Source organism: Oncorhynchus nerka, unplaced genomic scaffold (genome assembly GCF_034236695.1).
Source record: "Oncorhynchus nerka isolate Pitt River unplaced genomic scaffold, Oner_Uvic_2.0 unplaced_scaffold_2888, whole genome shotgun sequence".
In the NCBI taxonomy this organism is placed as follows: Eukaryota; Metazoa; Chordata; class Actinopteri; order Salmoniformes; family Salmonidae; genus Oncorhynchus; species Oncorhynchus nerka.
In genome coordinates this window covers 1-24,382 of record NW_027038412.1, presented here as the reverse complement: position 1 = coordinate 24,382, position 24,382 = coordinate 1, and the positions used below count along the sequence as shown (strand labels likewise).

Genomic DNA, 24,382 nt, shown 5'->3' with positions numbered 1-24,382 from the left:
CTTATCTTTTATTTTATTGATTTATTTCACCTTTATTCAGATTGATTCCATGTGTTCTCTGTTCCACATTCCGGTTGATTCCATGTGTTCTCTGTTCCACATTCAGATTGATTCCATGTGTTCTCTGTTCCACATTCAGTTGATTCCATGTGTTCTCTGTTCCACATTCAGATTGATTCCATGTGTTCTCTGTTCCACATTCAGATTGATTCCATGTGTTCTCTGTTCCACATATCAGATTGATTCCATGTGTTCTCTGTTCCACATTCAGATTGATTCCATGTGTTCTCTGTTCCACATTCAGATTGATTCCATGTGTTCTCTGTTCCACATTCAGATTGATTCCATGTGTTCTCTGTTCCACATTCAGATTGATTCCATGTGTTCTCTGGTCCACATTCAGATTGATTCCATGTGTTCTCTGTTCCACATTCAGACATCCTCTGTTGCTGCCAATCACATAATTTCTTTCCTTCAGCTAGCCTTACTGATTCATATTAACTGGTGCTCTTTAGCTAATACCTCCTAAATGAACAATGATCTCTAGCTTAAATACAATTTGCGTTCCGAGACAAATCATTCGGACTTGGATAAATCGTACTTCATCAAAAAGGCCAAAGTATTCTTCTGAACCTGTTTTTAAAAAGTATTTAAAAGTATTTCACGTAACAGTTGTAGCAGTGTTGGAAATGATTGTGGTCCTTACAGACAGTAACGTAACACCACCCTTTCCTGAGTATTGAAATGATTTGCACAGATCAGAGCCTGGAGTTTTGTTTTTCATATTGTATGTTAAAAGGTTTCCTGTTTGTTTTCTGGAAACGAGATTGATGTAGCCGTGTCTAATGGTCCCCGTATTGGAGTGGTGTTTTCTATGCAGTGATCTAGGATGTGTAGGATTGGCTCCCAATCAATGATATTATATTGGACTATGGAGAAAGTAATGTTATGATATGAAACACCACAGGGTAGAAATATGTAGATTCTGGATTTACACTGAAGAAAAATATACATTTAAAAATGTAAAAGATTCAAAGAGTTACAGTTCATATGAGGAAATCAGTCAATGTAAATAACAAATTAGGCCCCTAAATCTATGGATTTCACATGACTGGGAATACATTCATTAGGCCCTAAATCTATGGATTTCACATGACTCAGAATAGCATTCATTAGGTCCCTAATCTATGGATTTCACATGACTGGGAATACATTCATTAGTCCCTAATCTATGGGATTTCATGACTGGAACAGAAGGTACATTCATTAGGCCCTAATCTATGGATTTCACATGACTGGGAATACATTCATTAGGTCCCTAATCTATGGATTTCATATGACTGAATACATTCATTAGGTCCTAATCTATGGATTTCACATGACTGGGAATACATTCAATAGGGTCCTAATCTATGGATTTCACATGACTGGGAATACATTCATTAGGGCCCTAATCTATGGATTTACATGACTGGGAATACATTCATTAGGCCGTAATCTATGGATTTCACATGACTGGGAATACATTCATTAGGTCCTTAATCTATGGATTTCATGACTGGGAATACATTCATTAGGTCCCTAATCTATGGATTTCACATGACTGGGAATACATTCATTAGGTCCTAATCTATGGATTTCATGACTGGGAATACATTCATTAGGTCCCTAAATCTATGATTTCACATGACTTGGGAATACATTCATTAGGTCCCTAATCTATGGATTTCACATGACTGGGAATACATTCATTAGGCCCCTAATCTATGGATTTCACATGACTGGGAATACATTCACTAGGGCCCCAATCTATGGATTTCACATGACTGGGAATACATTCCATTAGGTCCCTAATCTATGGATTTCACATTTACATTTACATTTAAGTCATTTCTAGGGGCCGTAATCTGGGTGGATTTCAAGAAAAACATCAGGTCTGTGAGAAATTACTTTATCCTATCCTAGGCCCCCAATGTCTCCGGAATGGATTCCTGTCCTGACTGGGAGGGGAGTTTGTTCACCCCAATTCATTAGGTCCTAATCTGATGGAACTGTTTCCTCAGTGACAGGGAATACAGATGGATGAACGCATGCCTTGTTTAGCCTTGATCAGAGCCTGAAGGTCTGAGGTGGATTTCCCACATGACTGGGAATACAGGGAGAGAGTTGATATGGGAAGACGAGAACCTTGGTTGAAAAGCACCAGACGGCTGGCAAAGCGCTTCTGGATGAGTTGGTAGGGGTTTGTCGGCACAGGCAGGAGCCTCCAGCCAACAGCGAGTTGCAATCCAGACGTGGAGATGACGGCGCCGGATTAGGGACTGCGCCGCTTCCTGTGTGAGGCAGGGTCGTACTCTGCGGGAATACATCATGGGGTCCTTAATTTATGGGATTTACAGGATCGGGAATACATTCATTAGGTCCCTAATCTAGTGGATTTCATATGACTGTGTCACACCATTAGGTCCCACCAGTGGATTTCACATGACTGGGAATACATTCATTAGGTCCCTAATCTATGGATTTCATGACTGGGAATACATTCATTAGGGGTCCCTAATCTATGGATTTCACATGACTGGGAATACATTCATTAGGTCCTAATCTATGGATTTCATGACTGGGAATACATTCATTCATTGGTCCTAATCTATGGATTTCCACATGACTGGGAATACATTCAGTAGGTCCTAATCTATGGATTTCACATGACTGGGAATACATTCATTAGGCCCTAATCTATGGATTTTCACATGACTGGGAATACATTCATTAGGCCCTAATCTATGGATTTCACATGACTGGGAATACATTCATTAGGGCCCTAATCTATGGGATTTCACATGACTGAGAATACATTCATTAGGGGTCCCTAATCTATGGATTTCACATGACTGGGAGCACAAACCAACAAACCTTAACAAACAGAACAGGAGTGGATCAGAAACCAGTCAGTATCTGGTGTGACCATTTGCCTCATGCAGCGTGACACATCTCCTTCACATAGAGTTGATCAGGCTGTTGATTGTGGCCTGTGGAATGTTGTCCCACTCTCTTCAAATGGCTGTATGAAGTTTCTGGATATTGGCGGACCTGGACCTGGAACCACGCTGTCGTACAATGTCGATCCAGAGCATCCCAAACATGCATTATTACATTTACATTTAAGTCATTTAGCAGACATGACTTACTGGGCTTTCTACCTTATGACATCCAGTGAACAGCCACTTTACAGGCCTAGGTCTTTAAGGGGGGAGAAGAACTAGGACATTTTCAGGTGTCTCCAGGAATTGTGTCGTGAGATCATTTCGACATTGGGGATGAGCATTATCATGCTGAAACATGAGGTGATGGCGGGGTGATGAGTGGTACGACAATGAGCCTCAGGATCTCGTCACAGTATTCTGTGTATTCAAATTTCCATCGATAAAATGTAATTGTGTTCGTTGTCCATAGCTTATGCCTGCCCCATACCATAACCCCACCACCGCCACCATGGGGCACTCTGTTCACAACGTTGACATCAGCAAACCGCTTGCCCACACGACGCCAAACACACGGTCTGCCATCTGCCCGGTACAGTTGAAAACCAGGGATTCATCCATGAAGAGAAAACTTCTCCGTGTTGGTGCCAGTGGCCATTGAATGTGAGCATTTGCCAACTGAGTCGATTACGATGCAGAACTGCAGTCAGGTCGAGACCCTGGTGAGGACGTACGAGCAGATGAGCTTCCCTGGGACGGTTTGTAACAGCCTGTGTAAAATATCTATGGTTGTGCAAACCATTTACATTACATTTAACATTTTTACATTTAAGTCATTTAGCAGACGCTCTTATCCAGAGCGACTTACAAATTGGTGCTTTCACCTTATGACATCCAGTGGAACAGCCACTTTACAATAGTGCATCTAGGTCTTTAGGGGGGAGGGGGAGAAGGGATTACTTTATCCTATCCTAGGTATTCCTTAAAGAGGTGGGGTTTCAGGTGTCTCCGGGAAGGTGGTGATTGGACTCCGCTGTCCTGGCGTCGTGAGGGGAGTTTGTTCCACCATTGGGGGCCAGAGCAGCGAACAGTTTTGACTGTTTGACAAACCCACAGTTTAATCAACAGTCCGGGTGGCTGGTCTCAAATCCCACAGGGGAAGAAGCTGGATGTGGAGGTCCTGGGCTGGCAGGGTTACACACTGGGGTTGTGGAGGCCGGTTGACGCACTGCCAAATCCTCTAATGCCACATCTGGGGTTGTGAGGCCGGTTGGACGTACTGCCAAATCCTCTAATGCCACATCTGGGGTTGTGAGGCTGGTTGGACGTACTGTCAAATCCTCTACTGCCACATCTGTGAGGCCGGTTGACGTACGCCAAATCCTAATGCCACATCTGGGGTTGTGAGGCCGCTGGACGTACTGCCAAATCCTCTAATGCCACATCTGGGGTTGTGAGGCCGGTTGACGTACTGTCAAATCCTCTACTGCCACATCTGGGGTTGTGAGGCCGTTGACGTACTGCCAAATCCTCTACTGCCACATCTGGGGTTGTGAGACCGGCTGGACGTACTGCCAAATCCTCTAATGCCACATCTGGGGTTGTGAGGCCGGTTGGACGTATCTGCCAAATCCTCTAATGCCACATCTGGGGTTGTGAGGCCGGTTGGACGCATCTGCCAAATCCTCTACTGCCACATCTGGGGTTGTGAGGCCGGCTGGACGTACTCGCCAAATCCTCTAATGCCACATCTGGGGTTGTGAGGCCGGCTGACGTACTGTCAAAACCTCTACTGCCACATCTGGGGCTGTGAGGCCGGCTGGACGTACTGTCAAATCCTCTACTGTCACATCTGGGCCAGAGGCCTGGACGTACTGCCAAATCCTCTACCGCCACATCTGGGGTGTGTGAGGCCGGTTGACGTACTGTCAAACCCTCTACTGCCACATCTGGGGTTGTGAGGCCGGCTGGACGTACGCCAAACCTCTACTGCCATCTGGGGTTGCGGAGGCCGGCTGACGTACTGCCAAATCCTCTAATGCCACATCTGGGCCAGGAGGCCGGTTGGACGTACTGCCAAATCCTCTACTGCCACATCTGGGGTTGTGAGGCCGGTTGGACGTACTGCCAAATCCTCTACTGCCACATCTGGGGCCAGGAGGCCGGTTGGACGTACTGCCAAATCCTCTACTGCCACATCTGGGGTTGTGAGGCCGGTTGGACGTACTGCCAAATCCTACTGCCACATCTGGGGCTGTGAGGCCGGCTGGACGTACTGCCAAATCCTCTACTGCCACATCTGGGGTTGTGAGGCCGTTGACGTACTGCCAAATCCCTCTACTGCCACATCTGGGGTTGTGAGGCCGGTTGGACGACTTGCCAAATCCTCTACTGCCACATCTGGGGTTGTGATGCCGGTTGACGTACTGTCAAATCCTCTACTGCCACATCTGGGGTTGTGAGGCCGTGTTGGACGTACTGTCAAATCCTCTACTGCCACATCTGGGGTTGTGAGGCTGGTTGGACGACTGCCAAATCCTCTACTGCCACATCTGGGGTTGTGAGGCCGCTGGACGTACTGTCAAATCTCTACTGCCACATCTGGGGTTGTGAGGCTGGTTGGACGTACTGTCAAATCCTCTACTGCCACATCTGGGTTGTGAGGCCGGCTGGACGTACTGTCAAATCCTCTACTGCCACATCTGGGGTTGTGAGGCCGCTGGGACGGACTGTCCAATCCTCTAATGCCAGCATCTGGGGGTTGTGAGGCTGGCTGGACGTACTGCCAAATCCTCTACTGCCACATCTGGGGTTGTGAGGCCGGTTGACGTACTGCCAAACCTCTACTGCCACATCTGGGGTTGTGAGGCCGGTTGGACGTACTGCCAAATCCTCTAATGCCACATCTGGGGTTGTGAGGCCGGTTGGACGTACTGCCAAATCCTCTAATGCCACATCTGGGGTTGTGAGGCTGGTTGGACGTACTGCCAAATCCTCTACTGCCACATCTGGGGTTGTGAGGCTGGTTGGACGTACTGTCAAATCCTCTACTGCCACATCTGGGGTTGTGAGGCCGGTTGGACGTACTGCCAAATCCTCTAATGCCACATCTGGGGTTGTGAGGCCGGTTGGACGTACTGCCAAATCCTCTACTGCCACATCTGGGGTTGTGAGGCCGGTTGGACGTACTGCCAAATCCTCTACTGCCACATCTGGGGTTGTGAGGCCGGTTGGAAGGTACTGCCAAATCCTCTACTGCCACATCTGGGGTTGTGAGGCCGGTTGGACGTACTGTCAAATCCTCTACTGCCACATCTGGGGTTGTGAGGCCGGTTGGAAGGTACTGCCAAATCCTCTACTGCCACATCTGGGGTTGTGAGGCCGGTTGGACGTACTGCCAAATCCTCTACTGCCACATCTGGGGTTGTGAGGCCGGTTGGACGTACTGTCAAATCCTCTACTGCCACATCTGGGGTTGTGAGGCCGGTTGGACGTACTGCCAAATCCTCTAATGCCACATCTGGGGTTGTGAGGCCGGTTGGACGTACTGCCAAATCCTCTAATGCCACATCTGGGGTTGTGAGGCCGGTTGGACGTACTGTCAAATCCTCTACTGCCACATCTGGGGTTGTGAGGCCGGTTGGACGTACTGCCAAATCCTCTACTGCCACATCTGGGGTTGTGAGGCGGTTGGGCGTACTGCCAATCCTCTACTGCCACATCTGGGGTTGTGAGGCCGGTTGGACGTACTGCCAAATCCTCTACTGCCACATCTGGGGTTGTGAGGCCGGTTGGACAGGTACTGCCAAATCCTCTACTGCCACATCTGGGGTTGTGAGGCCGGTTGGACGTACTGCCAAATCCTCTACTGCCACATCTGGGGTTGTGAGGCCGGTTGGACGTACTGCCAAATCCTCTACTGCCACATCTGGGGTTGTGAGGCCGGTTGGACGTACTGTCAAATCCTCTACTGCCACATCTGGGGTTGTGAGGCCGGTTGGACGTACTGCCAAATCCTCTACTGCCACATCTGGGGTTGTGAGGCCGGTTGGACGTACTGTCAAATCCTCTACTGCCACATCTGGGGTTGTGAGGCCGGTTGGACGTACTGCCAAATCCTCTACTGCCACATCTGGGGTTGTGAGGCCGGTTGGACGTACTGCCAAATCCTCTAATGCCACATCTGGGGTTGTGAGGCGGTTGGGCGTACTGTCAAATCCTCTACTGCCACATCTGGGGTTGTGAGGCTGGTTGGGCGTACTGCCAAATCCTCTAATGCCACATCTGGGGTTGTAGAGGCCGGTTAGACGTACTGCCAAATCCTCTACTGCCACATCTGGGGTTGTGAGGCCGGTTGGACGTACTGCCAAATCCTCTAATGCCACATCTGGGGTTGTGAGGCCGGTTGGACGTACTGCCAAATCCTCTACTGCCACATCTGGGGTTGTGAGGCCGGTTGGACGTACTGCCAAATCCTCTAATGCCACATCTGCAGGGTTGTGAGGCCGGTTGGGCGTACTGCCAAATCCTCTACTGCCACATCTGGGGTTGTGAGGCCGGTTGGACGTACTGTCAAATCCTCTACTGCCACATCTGGGGTTGTGAGGCCGGTTGGGCGTACTGCCAAATCCTCTACTGCCACATCTGGGGTTGTGAGGCGGTTGGACGTACTGCCAAATCCTCTACTGCCACATCTGGGGTTGTGAGGCCGGTTGGACGTACTGCCGATCCTCTAATGCCACATCTGGGGTTGTGAGGCCGGTTGGACGTACTGCCAAATCCTCTACTGCCACATCTGGGGTTGTGAGGCCGGTTGGACGTACTGCCAAATCCTCTACTGCCACATCTGGGGTTGTGAGGCCGGTTGGACGTACTGTCAAATCCTCTACTGCCACATCTGGGGTTGTGAGGCCGGTTGGACGTACTGCCAAATCCTCTACTGCCACATCTGGGGTTGTGAGGCTGGTTGGACGTACTGCCAAATCCCTAATGCCACATCTGGGGTTGTGAGGCCGGTTGGGCGTACTGCCAAATCCTCTACTGCCACATCTGGGGTTGTGAGGCCGGTTGGACGTACTGCCAAATCCTCTACTGCCACATCTGGGGTTGTGAGGCCGGTTGGGCGTACTGTCAAATCCTCTACTGCCACATCTGGGGTTGTGAGGCCGGTTGGGCGTACTGCCAAATCCTCTACTGCCACATCTGGGGTTGTGAGGCCGGTTGGAGCGTACTGTCAAATCCTCTACTGCCACATCTGGGGTTGTGAGGCCGGTTGGACGTACTGCCAAATCCTCTAATGCCACATCTGGGGTTGTGAGGCCGGTTGGACGTACTGCCAAATCCTCTAATGCCACATCTGGGGTTGTGAGGCTGGTTGGACGTACTGCCAAATCCTCTACTGCCACATCTGGGGTTGTGAGGCTGGTTGGACGTACTGTCAAATCCTCTACTGCCACATCTGGGGTTGTGAGGCCGGTTGGACGTACTGCCAAATCCTCTAATGCCACATCTGGGGTTGTGAGGCCGGTTGGACGTACTGCCAAATCCTCTACTGCCACATCTGGGGTTGTGAGGCCGGTTGGACGTACTGCCAAATCCTCTACTGCCACATCTGGGGTTGTGAGGCCGGTTGGAAGGTACTGCCAAATCCTCTACTGCCACATCTGGGGTTGTGAGGCCGGTTGGACGTACTGTCAAATCCTCTACTGCCACATCTGGGGTTGTGAGGCCGGTTGGAAGGTACTGCCAAATCCTCTACTGCCACATCTGGGGTTGTGAGGCCGGTTGGACGTACTGCCAAATCCTCTACTGCCACATCTGGGGTTGTGAGGCCGGTTGGGCGTACTGTCAAATCCTCTACTGCCACATCTGGGGTTGTGAGGCCGGTTGGACGTACTGCCAAATCCTCTAATGCCACATCTGGGGTTGTGAGGCCGGTTGGACGTACTGCCAAATCCTCTAATGCCACATCTGGGGTTGTGAGGCCGGTTGGACGTACTGTCAAATCCTCTACTGCCACATCTGGGGTTGTGAGGCCGGTTGGACGTACTGCCAAATCCTCTAATGCCACATCTGGGGTTGTGAGGCCGGTTGGACGTACTGCCAAATCCTCTACTGCCACATCTGGGGTTGTGAGGCCGGTTGGACGTACTGCCAAATCCTCTACTGCCACATCTGGGGTTGTGAGGCCGGTTGGAAGGTACTGCCAAATCCTCTAATGCCACATCTGGGGTTGTGAGGCCGGTTGGACGTACTGCCAAATCCTCTACTGCCACATCTGGGGTTGTGAGGCCGGTTGGACGTACTGCCAAATCCTCTACTGCCACATCTGGGGTTGTGAGGCCGGTTGGGCGTACTGTCAAGTCTCCACTGCCACATCTAGGGTTTGTGAGGCGGTTAGACTGATACTGCCAAATCCTCTACTGCCACATCTGGGGTTGTGAGGCGGTTAGACGTACTGTCAAATCCTCTACTGCCACATCTGGGGTTGTGAGGCCGGTTGGACGTACTGCCAAATCCTCTACTGCCACATCTGGGGTTGTGAGGCCGGTTAGACGTACTGCAATCCTCACAATGCCACATCTGGGGTTGTGAGGCCGGTTAGACGTGCTGCCAAATCCTCTACTGCCACATCTGGGGTTGTGAGGCCGGTTAGACGTACTGCCAAATCCCTCTAATGCCACATCTGGGGTTGTGAGGCCGGTTGGACGTACTGCCAAATCCTCTACTGCCACATCTGGGTTGTGAGGCCGGTTGGACGTGCTGCCAAACCTCTACTGCCACATCTGGGGTTGTGAGGCCGGTGGGACGTACTCACAAATCCTCTACTGCCACATCTGGGGTTGTGAGGCCGGTTGGACGTACTGCCAAATCCTCTACTGCCACATCTGGGGTTGTGAGGCGGTTGGCCGTACTGTCAAATCCTCTAATGCCACATCTGGGGTTGTGAGGCCCGGTTGGACGTACTGCCAAATCCTCTACTGCCACATCTGGGGTTGTGAGGCCGGTTGGACGTACTGCCAAATCCTCTACTGCCACATCTGGGTTGTGAGGCCGGTTGGACGTACTGCCAAATCCTCTACTGCCACATCTGGGTTGTGAGGCCGGTTGGACGTACTGCCAAATCCTCTACTGCCACATCTGGGGTTGTGAGGCCGGTTGGACGTACTGCCAATCCTCTACTGCCACATCTGGGGTTGTGAGGGCCGGTTGGACGTACTGCCAAATCCTCTACTGCCACATCTGGGGTTGTGAGGCCGGTTGGACGTACTGCCAAATCTCTACTGCCCATCTGGGGTTGTGAGGCCGGTTGGACGTACTGCCAAATCCTCTACTGCCACATCTGGGGTTGAGGCCGGTTGGACGTACTGTCAAATCCTCTACTGCCACATCTGGGGTTGTGAGGCCGGTTGGACGTACTGTCAAATCCTCTACTGCCACATCTGGGGTTGTGAGGCCGGTTGGACGTACTGCCAAATCCTCTACTGCCACATCTGGGGTTGTGAGGCCGGTTGGGACGTACTGCCAAATCTCTACTGCCACATCTGGGGTTGTGAGGTCGGTTGGACGTACTGCCAAATCCTCTACTGCCACATCTGGGGTTGTGAGGCCGGTTGGACGTACTGCCAAATCCTCTACTGCCACATCTGGGGTTGTGAGGCCGGTTGGACGTACTGCCAAATCCTCTACTGCCACATCTGGGGTTGTGAGGCGGTTGGACGTACTGCCAAATCCTCTACTGCCACATCTGGGGTTGTGAGGCTGGTTGGCGTACTGCCAAATCCTCTACTGCCACATCTGGGGTTGTGAGGCCGGTTGGCGTACTGCCAAATCCCACTGCCACATCTGGGGTTGTGAGGCCGGTTGGACGTACTGCCAAATCCTCTACTGCCACATCTGGGGTTGTGAGGCGGTTGGATACTGCCAAATCCTCTACTGCCACATCTGGGGTTGTGAGGCCGGTTGGACGTACTGCCAAATCCTCTACTGCCACATCTGGGTTTGTGAGGGGTTGGACGCACTGCCAAATCCTCTACTGCACATCTGGGGTTGTGAGGCTGGTTGGACTGCACGCCAATCCTCTACTGCCACATCTGGGGTTGTGAGGCCAGTTGGACGTACTGCCAAATCCTCTACTGCCACATCTGGGGTTGTGAGGCTGGTTGGACGTGCTGCACGTCCTCTACTGCCACATCTGGGGTTGTGAGGCCGGTTGGTCCGCACCTTCAATCCTCTACTGCCACATCTGGGGGTTGTGAGGGCCGGTTGGGGCGTAAACCAATCCTCTAATTTGGGCACCATCTGGGGTAAATATGAGCCGGTCCGTGATGGATTTCTACTGCCAGATTTCAAGGGGAAATGCTCATGAAACAGGGGACTGCCTTCCTAATTTGGGTTTACATTTGTGTTTTTTAATGATTTCTTTGTTTTGTGTATGAAAACTCACTATTTGGTTTTTTAATGATTTCTTTGGGGGGGTCCTTTATTTGAGATAAATATGGGTTTTTTACATACTGTGTTTATATTTGTGTTTTTAATGATTTCTTTGGGGGGGATCCTTTATTTCAGCTCATGAAACATGGGACCTTCACTTACATACTGTGTTTATATTTGTGTTTTTAATGATTTCTTTTGGGGGATCCTTATTTCAGCTCTCATGAAACATGGGACCTTCACTTTACATACTGTGTTTATATTTGTGTTTTTTAATGATTTCTTTGGGGGGGATCCTTTATTTCAGCTCATGAAACATGGGACCTTCACTTTACATACTGTGTTTATATTTGTGTTTTAATGATTTCTTTGGGGTTTCCTTATTCAGCTCATGAAACATGGGACCTTCACTTTACATACTGTGTTTATATTTGTGTTTTTAATGATTTCTTTGGGGGATCCTTTATTTCAGCTCAGGCGAAACATGGGACCTTCACTTTACATACTGTGTTTATATTTGTGTTTTTAATGATTTCTTTGGGGGATCCTTTATTTCAGCTCATGAAACATGGGACTTTCTACTCTTTACATACTGTGTTTATATTTGTGTTATAGTACATATCATTTTTTATATTTGTGTTTTACATGATTTCTTTGGCCTTTTATGTTTTTATTCAGCTCAGAAACATGGGACTTTCACTTTACATCATATATGTTTAATTTGTGTTCATTATTACCATTACTAAAAGGCCTTTTATTTATTTATATCATATAGGCCTGTAATATATTACATTATTACCATTACTAAGAAGACTGAGTTTATTATTGTAAATACACTTTTTATTACCATTACTAAAAGAAGACTGAGTTTATTGATTAGATTTATATCATATAGGCCTGTAATATATTACATTATTACCATTACTAAGAAGAGGTTTATATAGAGGTTAGAGAGGGGTAAATACCAGGACTTTTTATTACGAGAGGGTTATTAGAGGTCAAGAGAGGGGTATAGAACAACAGACTTTCTGATTTTAGAGAGGGGTATAGAGGTCACCTAGAGAGGGCTATAGAGGTCACCTAGAGAGGGCTATAGAGGTCACCTAGAGAGAGGGGGTATAGAGTCACGTAGAGAGGGGTATAGAGGTCAGGGGTATAGAGGTCACCTAGAGAGGGGTATAGAGGTCACGTAGAGAGGGGCTATAGAGGTCACGTAGGAGGGGTATAGAGGTCACGTAGAGAGGGTATAGAGGTCACGTAGAGGGGTATGGGGTCATGAGAGAGGGCTATAGAGGAGTCACGTAGAGAGGGGTACTTAGAGGTCACGTAGAGAGGGCTATAGAGGTCACGTAGAGAGGGGTATAGGAGGTCCGTGAGAGAATTATGTCAGAGAGGGGTATAGAGGTCACGAGAGAGGGGTATAGGAGGGTCACGTGAGAGAGGGGTATAGAGGTCACGTAGAGAGGGGTATAGAGGTCACGTAGAGAGGGGTATAGAGGTCACGTAGAGAGGGCTATAGAGGTCACCTAGAGAGGGGTATAGGGGTCACGTAGAGGGGCGGTCACGTAGAGAGGGCTATAGAGGTCACAGAGAGGGGTATAGAGGTCTAAGAGAGGTATGAGTCACGAGAGAGGGGTATGGAGGTCACCTAGTATGGGGTCACGTAGAGAGGGGTATAGAGGGTCACCTAGAGAGGGCTATAAGAGGTCACAGAGGGTATGAGGTCACGTAGGGGCTATAGAGGTCACGTAGAGAGGGTATAGAGGTCACGTAGAGAGGGGGGGTATAGAGGTCACGTAGAGGGGAGGGTCACCTGAGAGGTCTAGAGGGTATAGAGGTCACGTAGAGAGGGGTATAGAGGTCACCTAGAGAGGGGTATAGAGGTCACGTAGAGAGGGGTATAGAGGGGTATAGAGGTCACGCAGAGAGGGCTATGGAGGTCACGTAGAGAGGGGTATGGGAGGTCACGAGAGGGGTATAGAGGTCACCAGGGGGAGGTATAGAGGTCAGAGAGGGGAGGGTCATAGAGAGGGTATAGAGGTCACCTAGAGAGGGGTATAAGAGGTCACGTAGAGAGGGGTATAGAGGTCACGTAGAGGGGCTATGAAGAGGTCACGTAGAGAGGGGTATAGAGGTCACGTAGAGAGGGGTATAGAGGTCACGTAGAGACGGGTATAGAGGTCACGTAGAGAGGGTATAGAGGTCACGTAGAGAGGGTATAGAGGTCACGTAGAGAGGGTATAGAGGTCACGCTATAGAGACGGGTATAGAGGTCACGTAGAGAGGGAGAGGTCACGTAGAGAGGTATAGAGGTCACCTAGAGAGGGGTATAGAGGTCACGTAGAGGGGTATAGAGGTCACGTAGAGAGGGCTATAGGGTATAGAGGGTCACCTAGAGAGGGTCATAGAGAGGTCACAGGTCACTAGAGAGTATAGGGTCACGTAGAGAGGTATAGAGGTCACGTAGAGAGGGGTATAGAGGTCACGTAGAGAGGAGTATAGAGGTCACGAGAGGGGTATAGAGGTCACGTAGGGGTATAGAGGTCACGTAGAGAGGGGTATAGAGGTCACGTAGAGAGGGGTATAGAGGTCACGTATAGAGTCACCTAGAGGGGTATAGAGGTCAGGTCATAGAGAGGGTATAGAGGTCACGTAGAGAGGGGTATAGAGGTCACGTAGAGAGGGGTATAGAGGTCACGTAGAGAGGGGTATAGAGGTCACGCAGGGAGGGGTATAGGGTCACGTAGGAGGGTATAGAGGTCGTAAGAGAGGGGTATAGAGGTCACGTAGAGAGGGGTATAGAGGTCACGAGAGAGGGGTATAGAGGTCACGTAGAGAGGGGTATAGAGGTCACGCAGGGAGGGGTATAGAGGTCACGTAGAGACGGGTATAGAGGTCACGTAGAGAGGGGTATAGAGGTCACGCAGGGAGGGGTATAGAGGTCACGAGAGACGGGTATAGAGGTCACGTAGAGGGGTATAGAGGTCACGAGGGGAGGGGTATAGAGGTCACGTAGAGAGGGGTATAGAGGTCACGAGAGAGGGCTATAGAGGTCACGTAGAGAGGGCTATAGAGGTCACGTAGAGAGGGGTATAGAGGTCACGTAGAGAGGGCTATAGAGGTCACGTAGAGACTATTTTATGACATGGTATAGTTGTGTGACATGTTTCCTGCGGGAAGGTTGCCTTTCCAGGAAGTAAAATATTCAAATTGACAGGGACTCTTCTATAGTTTATATTTCAACAAAACAGAAATCATGAAATAAGTGAATATTCGCTGGTGCTGAAGATGATTTATCTGGTTGCGCGTTAAGGAGGCCTCCCTCCCTTCGTCTAACTTGAGACCATCATGCAAAAACCATATACATGGACATTGTACTTACTACATGTTGTCAACCCTCTATAAAACCATATACATGGACATTGACCTATATGTTGTCAAACAGCCCTCTATAAAACCATATACATGGACATTGACCTATATGTTGTCAAACAGCCCTCTATAAAACCATATACATGGACATTGACCTACATGTTGTCAAACAGCCCTCTATACAACCATATACATGGACATTGTACTTACTACATGTTGTCAAACAGCCTCTATACAACCATATACATGGACATTGACCTACATGTTGTCAAACAGCCCTCTATAAAACCATATACATGGACATTGACCTACATGTTGTCAAACAGCCCTCTATAAAACCATATACATGGACATTGACCTACATGTTGTCAAACAGCCCTCTATAAAACCATATACATGGACATTGTACTTACTACATGTTGTCAAACAGCCCTCTATAAAACCATATACATGGACATTGACCTATATGTTGTCAAACAGCCCTCTATAAAACCATATACATGGACATTGACCTACATGTTGTCAAACAGCCCTCTATACAACCATATACATGGACATTGACCTACATGTTGTCAAACAGCCCTCTATAAAACCATATACATGGACATTGACCTACATGTTGTCAAACAGCCCTCTATACAACCATATACATGGACATTGACCTACATGTTGTCAAACAGCCCTCTATAAAAACATATTTTATTTTATTTTATTTTTATTTCACCTTTATTTAACCAGGTAAGCAAGTTGAGAACAAGTTCTCATTTACAACTGCGACCTGGCCAAGATAAAGCAAAGCAGTTCGACACATACAACGACACAGAGTTACACATGGGTAAAACAAACATACAGTCAATAATACAGTATAAACAAGTCTATATACAATGTGAGCAAATTAGGTGAGAAGGGAGGTAAAGGCAAAAAAGGCCATGGTGGCAAAGTAAATACAATATAGCAAGTAAAACACTGGAATGGTAGTTTTGCAATGGAAGAATGTGCAAAGTAGAAATAAAAATAATGGGGTGCAAAGGAGCAAAATAAATAAATTAATTAAATACAGTTGGGAAAGAGGTAGTTGTTTGGGCTAAATTATAGGTGGGCTATGTACAGGTGCAGTAATCTGTAAGATGCTCTGACAGTTGGTGCTTAAAGCTAGTGAGGAGATAAGTGTTTCCAATTTAAGAGATTTTGTAGTTCGTTCCAGTCATTGGCAGCAGAGAACTGGAAGGAGAGGCGGCCAAAGAAAGAATTGGTTTTGGGGGTGACTAGAGATATACCTGCTGGAGCGTGTGCTACAGGTGGGAGATGCTATGGTGACCAGCGAGCTGAGATAAGGGGGACTTTACCTAGCAGGGTCTTGTAGATGACATGGAGCCAGTGGGTTTGGCGACGAGTATGAAGCGAGGGCCAGCCAACGAGAGCGTACAGGTCGCAATGGTGGGTAGTATATGGGGCTTTGGTGACAAAACGGATTGCACTGTGATAGACTGCATCCAATTTGTTGAGTAGGGTATTGGAGGCTATTTTGTAAATGACATCGCCAAAGTCGAGGATTGGTAGGATGGTCAATTTTACAAGGGTATGTTTGGCAGCATGAGTGAAGGATGCTTTGTTGCGAAATAGGAAGCCAATTCTAGATTTTGCTAGGTAAAGTCCCCCCTTATCTCAGCTCGCTGGTCACCATAGCATCTCCCACCTGTAGCACACTCACTAGCTTTAAGCACCAACTGTCAGAGCATCTTACAGATTACTGCACCTGTACATAGCCCACCTATAATTTAGCCCAAACAACTACCTCTTTCCCAACTCTATTTAATTTATTTATTTATTTATTTTGCTCCTTTGCACCCCATTATTTTTATTTCTACTTTGCACATTCTTCCATTGCAAAACTACCATTCCAGTGTTTTACTTGCTATATTGTTGATAGAGGAATTCTAAATTCCTTTATGTTTAATAAAAATCAATTAAATTCACACTCATTTCTAATTCATGATAAGTTGTAAGTTTATCATTTGCATGAATTAGGAGACCAGTCTTAAAAAAACAGTTCAGCATTTATTCTTGATGAGTACTGACCCAAAATACAAAGAACATTACATTTTAAAGGAAGTGAACATAAAATGCGTCATCAGTTACACCTCTCTCTGATTCTCACAAGAGCCCATTGTTCATCAAGCCTGGAACGTCTCCCAGACATTTCTTATCTGTCGGACCGCCACAGCCTCGCTCCCACGTTAACTCTACATTTCAACCTGCCTAAAGGATAAACTCCTCTCCCCTAATGGAATCCAACCAAAACATTCTCATCAGTTTGAAAAACGATCTTATCCCTTTCCCAGGAGACACAGACACAATTCATTTCTGCTTACATTTTCAGTAACAGTACAATTAAGAACTCTTACTTTTCAAATCATAACATAATAGTATTAGCATAAATGGTTCTAATCATTAATGTATACATAATTGATTATCTAAACTATACCTCTATCAATTGTATTTACTTTGCCACCATGGCCTTTTTTTGCCTTTACCTCCCTTCTCACCTCATTTGCTCACATTGTATATAGACTTGTTTATACTGTATTATTGACTGTATGTTTGTTTTACTCCATGTGTAACTCTGTGTCGTTGTATGTGTCGAACTGCTTTGCTTTATCTTGGCCAGGTCGCAATTGTAAATGAGAACTTGTTCTCAACGGGGCCTACCTGGTTAGATAAAGGTGAAATAAAAAAATAAAAAAACAGCCCTCTATACAACCATATACATGGACATTGACCTATATGTTGTCAAACAACCCTCTATAAAACCATATACATGGACATTGACCTACATGTTGTCAAACAGCCCTCTATAAAACCATATACATGGACATTGACCTACATGTTGTCAAACAGCCCTCTATAAAACCATATACATGGACATTGACCTACATGTTGTCAAACAGCCCTCTATAAAACCATATACATGGACATTGACCTACATGTTGTCAAACAGCCCTCTATAAAACCATATACATTGTACTTACTACATGTGGATAAGAGCGTCTGCTAAATGACTTAAATGTAAATGTAAATGTCAAACAGCCCTCTATAAAACCATATACATGGACATTGACCTATATGTTGTCAAACAACCCTCTATAAAACCATATACATGGACATTGACCTATATGTTGTCAAACAACCCTCTATAAAACCATATAAAAGTGGGGCAAAAGGTATTTAGTGATTGTGCAAGTTCTCCCACTTCTAAAGATGAGGCCTGTAATTTTCATCATAGGTACACTTCAACTATGACAGACAAAATGAGAAAGAAAAATCCAGAAAATCACATTGTAGGATTTTTTTATGAATTTATTTGCAAATTATGGTGGAAAATAAGTATTTGGTCACCTACAAACAAGCAAGATTTGTGGCTCTCACATACTTGTAACTTCTTCTTTAAGAGGCTCCTCTGTCCTCCACTCGTTACCTGGATTTGTGGCTCTCACAGACCGGGTCATTCATTCCTGTTATGCAGTGCCTTTTCTGTCCCCAGGAAATAACACCTCTTATTCACTGTAGAATGTGGTTTCCAAAGGGCTTTAAATAGAAAGGTAGGTGTCCTTTTCCATAAAAACACAAAACATATCGATCTCAATGGGACATTTTATTTGCATTTTTTTGACCATTTTGTTTTCAGTGGATGATGACATCACAATCAGGAAGTGTCCATAGCAACGCAACGCTACATTAAGTATCAACACTCGGTTCACATCCACATTTTAATGTTTCATGATGTTAGTCAGTACGGTCTCACTCTTAAAATGTCCCCCGCTGTTCGGCTAAATTAGATGAACATTTGATCATTTCAAATTATGTTTGACAGACCAGTAAAAAAATGATCTTCAAGTGTTCACCATTATGCTAGCTGGATCTTGATCACTCACAGTGCTACGGCTAAGTTAGCCTCCACATTTCCACCTTGCTAGGTTCACCCAGTGCTACGGAAGTTAGCCTCCATTCCACCTGTTAGGTTCCACCCAGTGCTACGGCTAAGTTAGCCTCCACATTTCCACCCTGTTAGGTTCCACCCAGTGGTGACTAAGTTAGCCTCCACATTTCAAATGTTCAGTGCTACGGCTAAGTTAGCCTCCACATTTCCACCTTGCTGGTTCCACCCAGTGCTACGGCTGTTAGCCTCCACATTTCCACCTTGCTATGTTCCACCCAGTGCTACGGCTAAGTTAGCCTCCACATTTCCACCTTGCATTAGGTTCCACCCAGTGCTCCTGCTGGGTTAGCCTCCACATTTCCACCTTGATCTATGTTCCACCCAGTGCTACGCTAAGTTAGCCTCCACATTTCCACCTTGCTAGGTTCCACCCAGTGCTACCGCTAAGTTAGCCTCCACATACCACCCTGTTAGGTTCCACCTTGCTAGGTTCCACCCAGTGCTACAGCTAAGTTAGCCTCCACATTTCCACCCTGTTAGGTTCCACCTTGCTAGGTTCCACCCAATGCTACGGCTAAGTTAGCCTCCACATTTCCACCTTGCTAGGTTCCACCCAGTGCTACGGCTAAGTTAGCCTCCACATTTCCACCCTGTTGGTTCCACCTTGCTAGGTTCCACCCAATGCTACGGCTAAGTTAGCCTCCACATTTCCACCTTGCTAGGTTCCACCCCTTAGCCTCCACATTTCCACCTTGCTAGTTCCACCCAGTGCTACGGCTAAGTTAGCCTCCACATTTCCACCTGCTAGGTTTCCACCTTGCTAGGTTCCACCCAGTGCTACGGCTAAGTTAGCCTCCACATTTCCACCCTGCTAGGTTCCACCTTGCTAGGTTCCACCCAGTGCTACGGCTAAGTTAGCCTCCACATTTCCACCCTGTTAGGTTCCACCTTGCTAGGTTCCACCCAGTGCTACGGCTAAGTTAGCCTCCACATTTCCACCCTGTTAGGTTCCACCCAGTGCTACGGCTAAGTTAGCCTCCACATTTCCACCTTGCTAGGTTCCACAGTGCTACGGCTAAAGTTGCCTCACATTTCCACCCTGTTGGGTGGAACCTAGCAAGAGTGGAACCTGTATATGCACCTAACAGGTTGGACATTTTGTCAGAAGAAATATAAATGTAATTACTAACGTCAACATGGCCTAATTTACATAGAATCAATAGAAAGTTACATAATGGCGATCATCCATCCCTCATTACCGGTGTCATTTTATTCTGTCATAAGGAGGAAGGTATCTTGCAATGATTTCCTGTTTCTCTTTGTTGAAGACGTCCACGGCTCTGTTCACAACCCGCTCCACCCTCCACGCCCTCTCCCTGGGCACCTCCACGCCCTCTCCTGGGCACCTCCACGCCCTCTCCCTGGGCACCTCCGCCCTCTCCTAGGTTAAGGAAGGCCGTGGAAACTATCTCATGAGTTCTGGAAGGGAATGTGGTTTTGGATTCATTGAAGTCGGCTGCCAGAGACCTCATCCTCTCTGGGGAAGTTGATGTTCTGAACATAGAGGACGAAAGAGTTGTGATTTACTGGTGAGAAGTATAAAGAAGGAAGGGGAGGTAGTGAGTCAGAAACATTCTACTTAGAAACCTAAAAATATAAACACACAATCATTCATTCTCTCCTGTTTTTATTTTACCTGTTGCCAACAGGCAAGTCAGTTAAGAGAACAAGGTGCCTGTGACAGCCTAGGAACAGTGGGTTAACTGCCTTTTTCAGGGAAGAACACGACGGGTTGTACCTTGTCAGCTCGGGGGTTTGAACTCGCAACCTTCCGGTTACTAGTCCAACGCTCTAACCACTAGGCTACTACATGCCTTGCCACTATTAACTCTTGATTATATATTTTTTTATTTTTAAGTTAGACTCAGCCAGATGATGTTTAAACAAGATTTTGAGATGAGCGCGAGGCAAGACGTTACTGCCATGTTCTCACACAGTCGAGAGTATCTGACACGTGTTACGAGGGGAGCTTCACGCTGCTACGGGTTCCCCCCCAAAAAACAGAGAAGTTTAGTCGTCTCGTGCTTCAACACCTATTTTAGTTGTTGTGGAAATGGACCGGATATTGTGTTTATTTCGTGCGGGCAACGTCCATCTCACTGAGTCTACCTTTTAAAAGGGAGAGTAAACACCCCAAAATGTCCACGTGCTGTTCATATGCACTTCGTTTGACGTTAGTTCGGCACGGCGGGTTTTAGGGACCGACTGCCGGTGGACGTACGGCTGACAACATTTTCAGCTTGCAAGTTACGCCTGGCATTCCGTTCAGAGTCGCTAAGTACTCTCAGCCGGCAAACTCTATCAGTGTGTGTGTGTGTGTGTGTGTGTGTGTGTGTGTGTGTGGGGGCTTTAAGGATCACAGTAAGGATGAATACTGACCTCTGGCCTCCTGCATGGCCTGTGAGACCAGGCGTCTGCAGGCCTGGTCAGCCTGGTAGACCACACTGGACACACAGCTCTGACGGTCAGCCTCCTACAGAATATAGAATACACCACAGCTCTGAGGGTCAGCCTCCTACAGAATCATAGAATACACCACAGGTCTGAGGGTCAGCCTCCTACAGAATATAGAATACACCACAGGTCTGAGGGTCAGCCTCCTACAGAATACACCACAGCTCTGAGGGTCAGCCTCCTACAGAATATAGAATACACCACAGCTCTGAGGGTCAGCCTCCTACAGAATATAGAATACACCACAGGTCTGAGGGTCAGCCTCCTACAGAATATAGAATACACCACAGGTCTGAGGGTCAGCCTCCTACAGAATACACCACAGCTCTGAGGGTCAGCCTCCTACAGAATATAGAATACACCACAGGTCTGAGGGTCAGCCTCCTACAGAATACACCACAGCTCTGAGGGTCAGCCTCCTACAGAATATAGAATACACCACAGCTCTGAGGGTCAGCCTCCTACAGAATATAGAATACACCACAGAGCTCTGAGGGTCAGCCTCCTACAGAATATAGAATACACCACAGAGCTCTGAGGGTCAGCCTCCTACAGAATATAGAATACACCACAGCTCTGAGGGTCAGCCTCCTACAGAATACACCACAGCTCTGAGGGTCAGCCTCCTACAGAATATAGAATACACCACAGAGCTCTGAGGGTCAGCCTCCTACAGAATATAGAATACACCACAGGTCTGAGGGTCAGCCTCCTACAGAATATAGAATACACCACAGCTCTGAGGGTCAGCCTCCTACAGAATATAGAATACACCACAGCTCTGAGGGTCAGCCTCCTACAGAATATATCACACCACAGAGCTCTGAGGGTCAGCCTCCCTACAGAACATAGAATACACCACAGAGCTCTGAGGGTCAGCCTCCTACAGAACAGGTAACACCACAGCTCTGGAGGGTCAGCCTCCTACAGAATACACCACAGCTCTGAGGGTCAGCCTCCTACAGAATATAGAATACACCACAGAGCCTGAGGGTCAGCCTCCTACAGAATATAGAATACACCACAGGTCTGAGGGTCAGCCTCCCACAGAATATAGAATACACCACAGCCTGAGGGTCAGCCTCCCACAGAACACATAGAACACACCGCTGTGCCTCATAAGTGTCAGCCTCCCACAGAATATATAGAATACACCACAGGTCTGAGGGTCAGCCTCCCACAGAGAGAATACACCACAGCCTCTGAGGTCAGCCTCCCATGAATATATAGAATACACCACAGAGCCTGGAAGGCTGCGCCCATACAGAATATAGAATACACCACAGCTTGAGGGTCAGCCTCCCACAGAATATAGAATACACCACAGCTCTGAGGGTCAGCCTCCTACAGAATATAGAATACACCACAGGTCTGAGGTCAGCCTCCTACAGAATACACCACAGCTCTGAGGGTCAGCCTCCTACAGAATATAGAATACACCACAGAGCTCTGAGGTCAGCCTCCTACAGAATATAGAATACACCACAGGTCTGAGGGTCAGCCTCCTACAGAATATAGAATACACCACAGCTCTGAGGGTCAGCCTCCTACAGAATATAGAATACACCACAGCTCTGAGGGTCAGCCTCCTACAGAATATAGAATACACCACAGCTCTGAGGGTCACCATACTGTAAGCTGCTCTGCCTCCTACTAGACTCAGTGGGTTCCATGAACTAACAGAACATACCTTCTGCTCAGTGTTGTCCTGGACTAGACTCAGTGGGTTCCATGAACTAACAGAACATACCTTCTGCTCAGTGTTGTCCTGGACTGGACTCAGTGGGTTCCATGAACTAACAGAACATACCTTCTGCTCAGTGTTGTCCTGGACTGGACTCAGTGGGTTCCATGAACTAACAGAACATACCTTCTGCTCAGTGTTGTCCTGGACTGGACTCAGTGGGTTCCATGAACTAACAGAACATACCTTCTGCTCAGTGTTGTCCTGGACTGGACTCAGTGGGTTCCATGAACTAACAGAACATACCTTCTGCTCAGTGTTGTCCTGGACTGGACTCAGTGGGTTCCATGAACTAACAGAACATACCTTCTGCTCAGTGTTGTCCTGGACTGGACTCAGTGGGTTCCATGAACTAACAGAACATACCTTCTGCTCAGTGTTGTCCTGGACTGGACTCAGTGGGTTCCATGAACTAACAGAACATACCTTCTGCTCAGTGTTGTCCTGGACTGGACTCAGTGGGTTCCATGAACTAACAGAACATACCTTCTGCTCAGTGTTGTCCTGGACTGGACTCAGTGGGTTCCATGAACTAACAGAACATACCTTCTGCTCAGTGTTGTCCTGGACTGGACTCAGTGGGTTCCATGAACTAACAGAACATACCTTCTGCTCAGTGTTGTCCTGGACTGGACTCAGTGGGTTCCATGAACTAACAGAACATACCTTATGCTCAGTGTTGTCCTGGACTAGACTCAGTGGGTTCCATGAACTAACAGAACATACCTTCTGCTCAGTGTTGTCCTGGACTGGACTCAGTGGGTTCCATGCTCAGTGTTGTCCTGGACTGGACTCAGTGGGTTCCATGAACTAACAGAACATACCTTCTGCTCAGTGTTGTCCTGGACTGGACTCAGTGGGTTCCATGAACTAACAGAACGTACCTTCTGCTCAGCGTTGTCCTGGACTGGACTCAGTGGGTTCCATTAACTAACAGAACATACCTTCTGCTCAGTGTTGTCCTGGACTGGACTCAGTGGGTTCCATGAACTAACAGAACATACCTTCTGCTCAGTGTTGTCCTGGACTGGACTCAGTGGGTTCCATGAACTAACAGAACATACCTTCTGCTCAGTGTTGTCCTGGACTGGACTCAGTGGGTTCCATGAACTAACAGAACATACCTTCTGCTCAGTGTTGTCCTGGACTGGACTCAGTGGGTTCCATGCTCAGTGTTGTCCTGGACTGGACTCAGTGGGTTCCATGAACTAACAGAACATACCTTCTGCTCAGTGTTGTCCTGGACTGGACTCAGTGGGTTCCATGAACTAACAGAACGTACCTTCTGCTCAGTGTTGTCCTGGACTGGACTCAGTGGGTTCCATGAACTAACAGAACATACCTTCTGCTCAGTGTTGTCCTGGACTGGACTCAGTGGGTTCCATGAACTAACAGAAC

The 24,382-nt window shown here is 47.6% G+C and overlaps 2 long non-coding RNA genes across 2 annotated transcripts; both read right to left on the bottom strand.

The window, feature by feature from the left end:
* Positions 1–18,125: 18,125 nt before the first annotated feature.
* On the bottom strand, positions 18,126–20,081 carry LOC135566947 (uncharacterized). The gene is made up of 2 exons (XR_010462222.1): positions 19,986–20,081; positions 18,126–18,397 (listed from the first exon to the last, which is right to left on the bottom strand). It is a non-coding gene; the product is annotated as an uncharacterized LOC135566947 (long non-coding RNA).
* A 155-nt stretch (positions 20,082–20,236) lies between these two features.
* On the bottom strand, positions 20,237–24,362 carry LOC135566949 (uncharacterized). The gene is made up of 3 exons (XR_010462223.1): positions 22,991–24,362; positions 21,166–21,259; positions 20,237–20,280 (listed from the first exon to the last, which is right to left on the bottom strand). It is a non-coding gene; the product is annotated as an uncharacterized LOC135566949 (long non-coding RNA).
* Between the last annotated feature and the right edge of the window lie 20 nt (positions 24,363–24,382).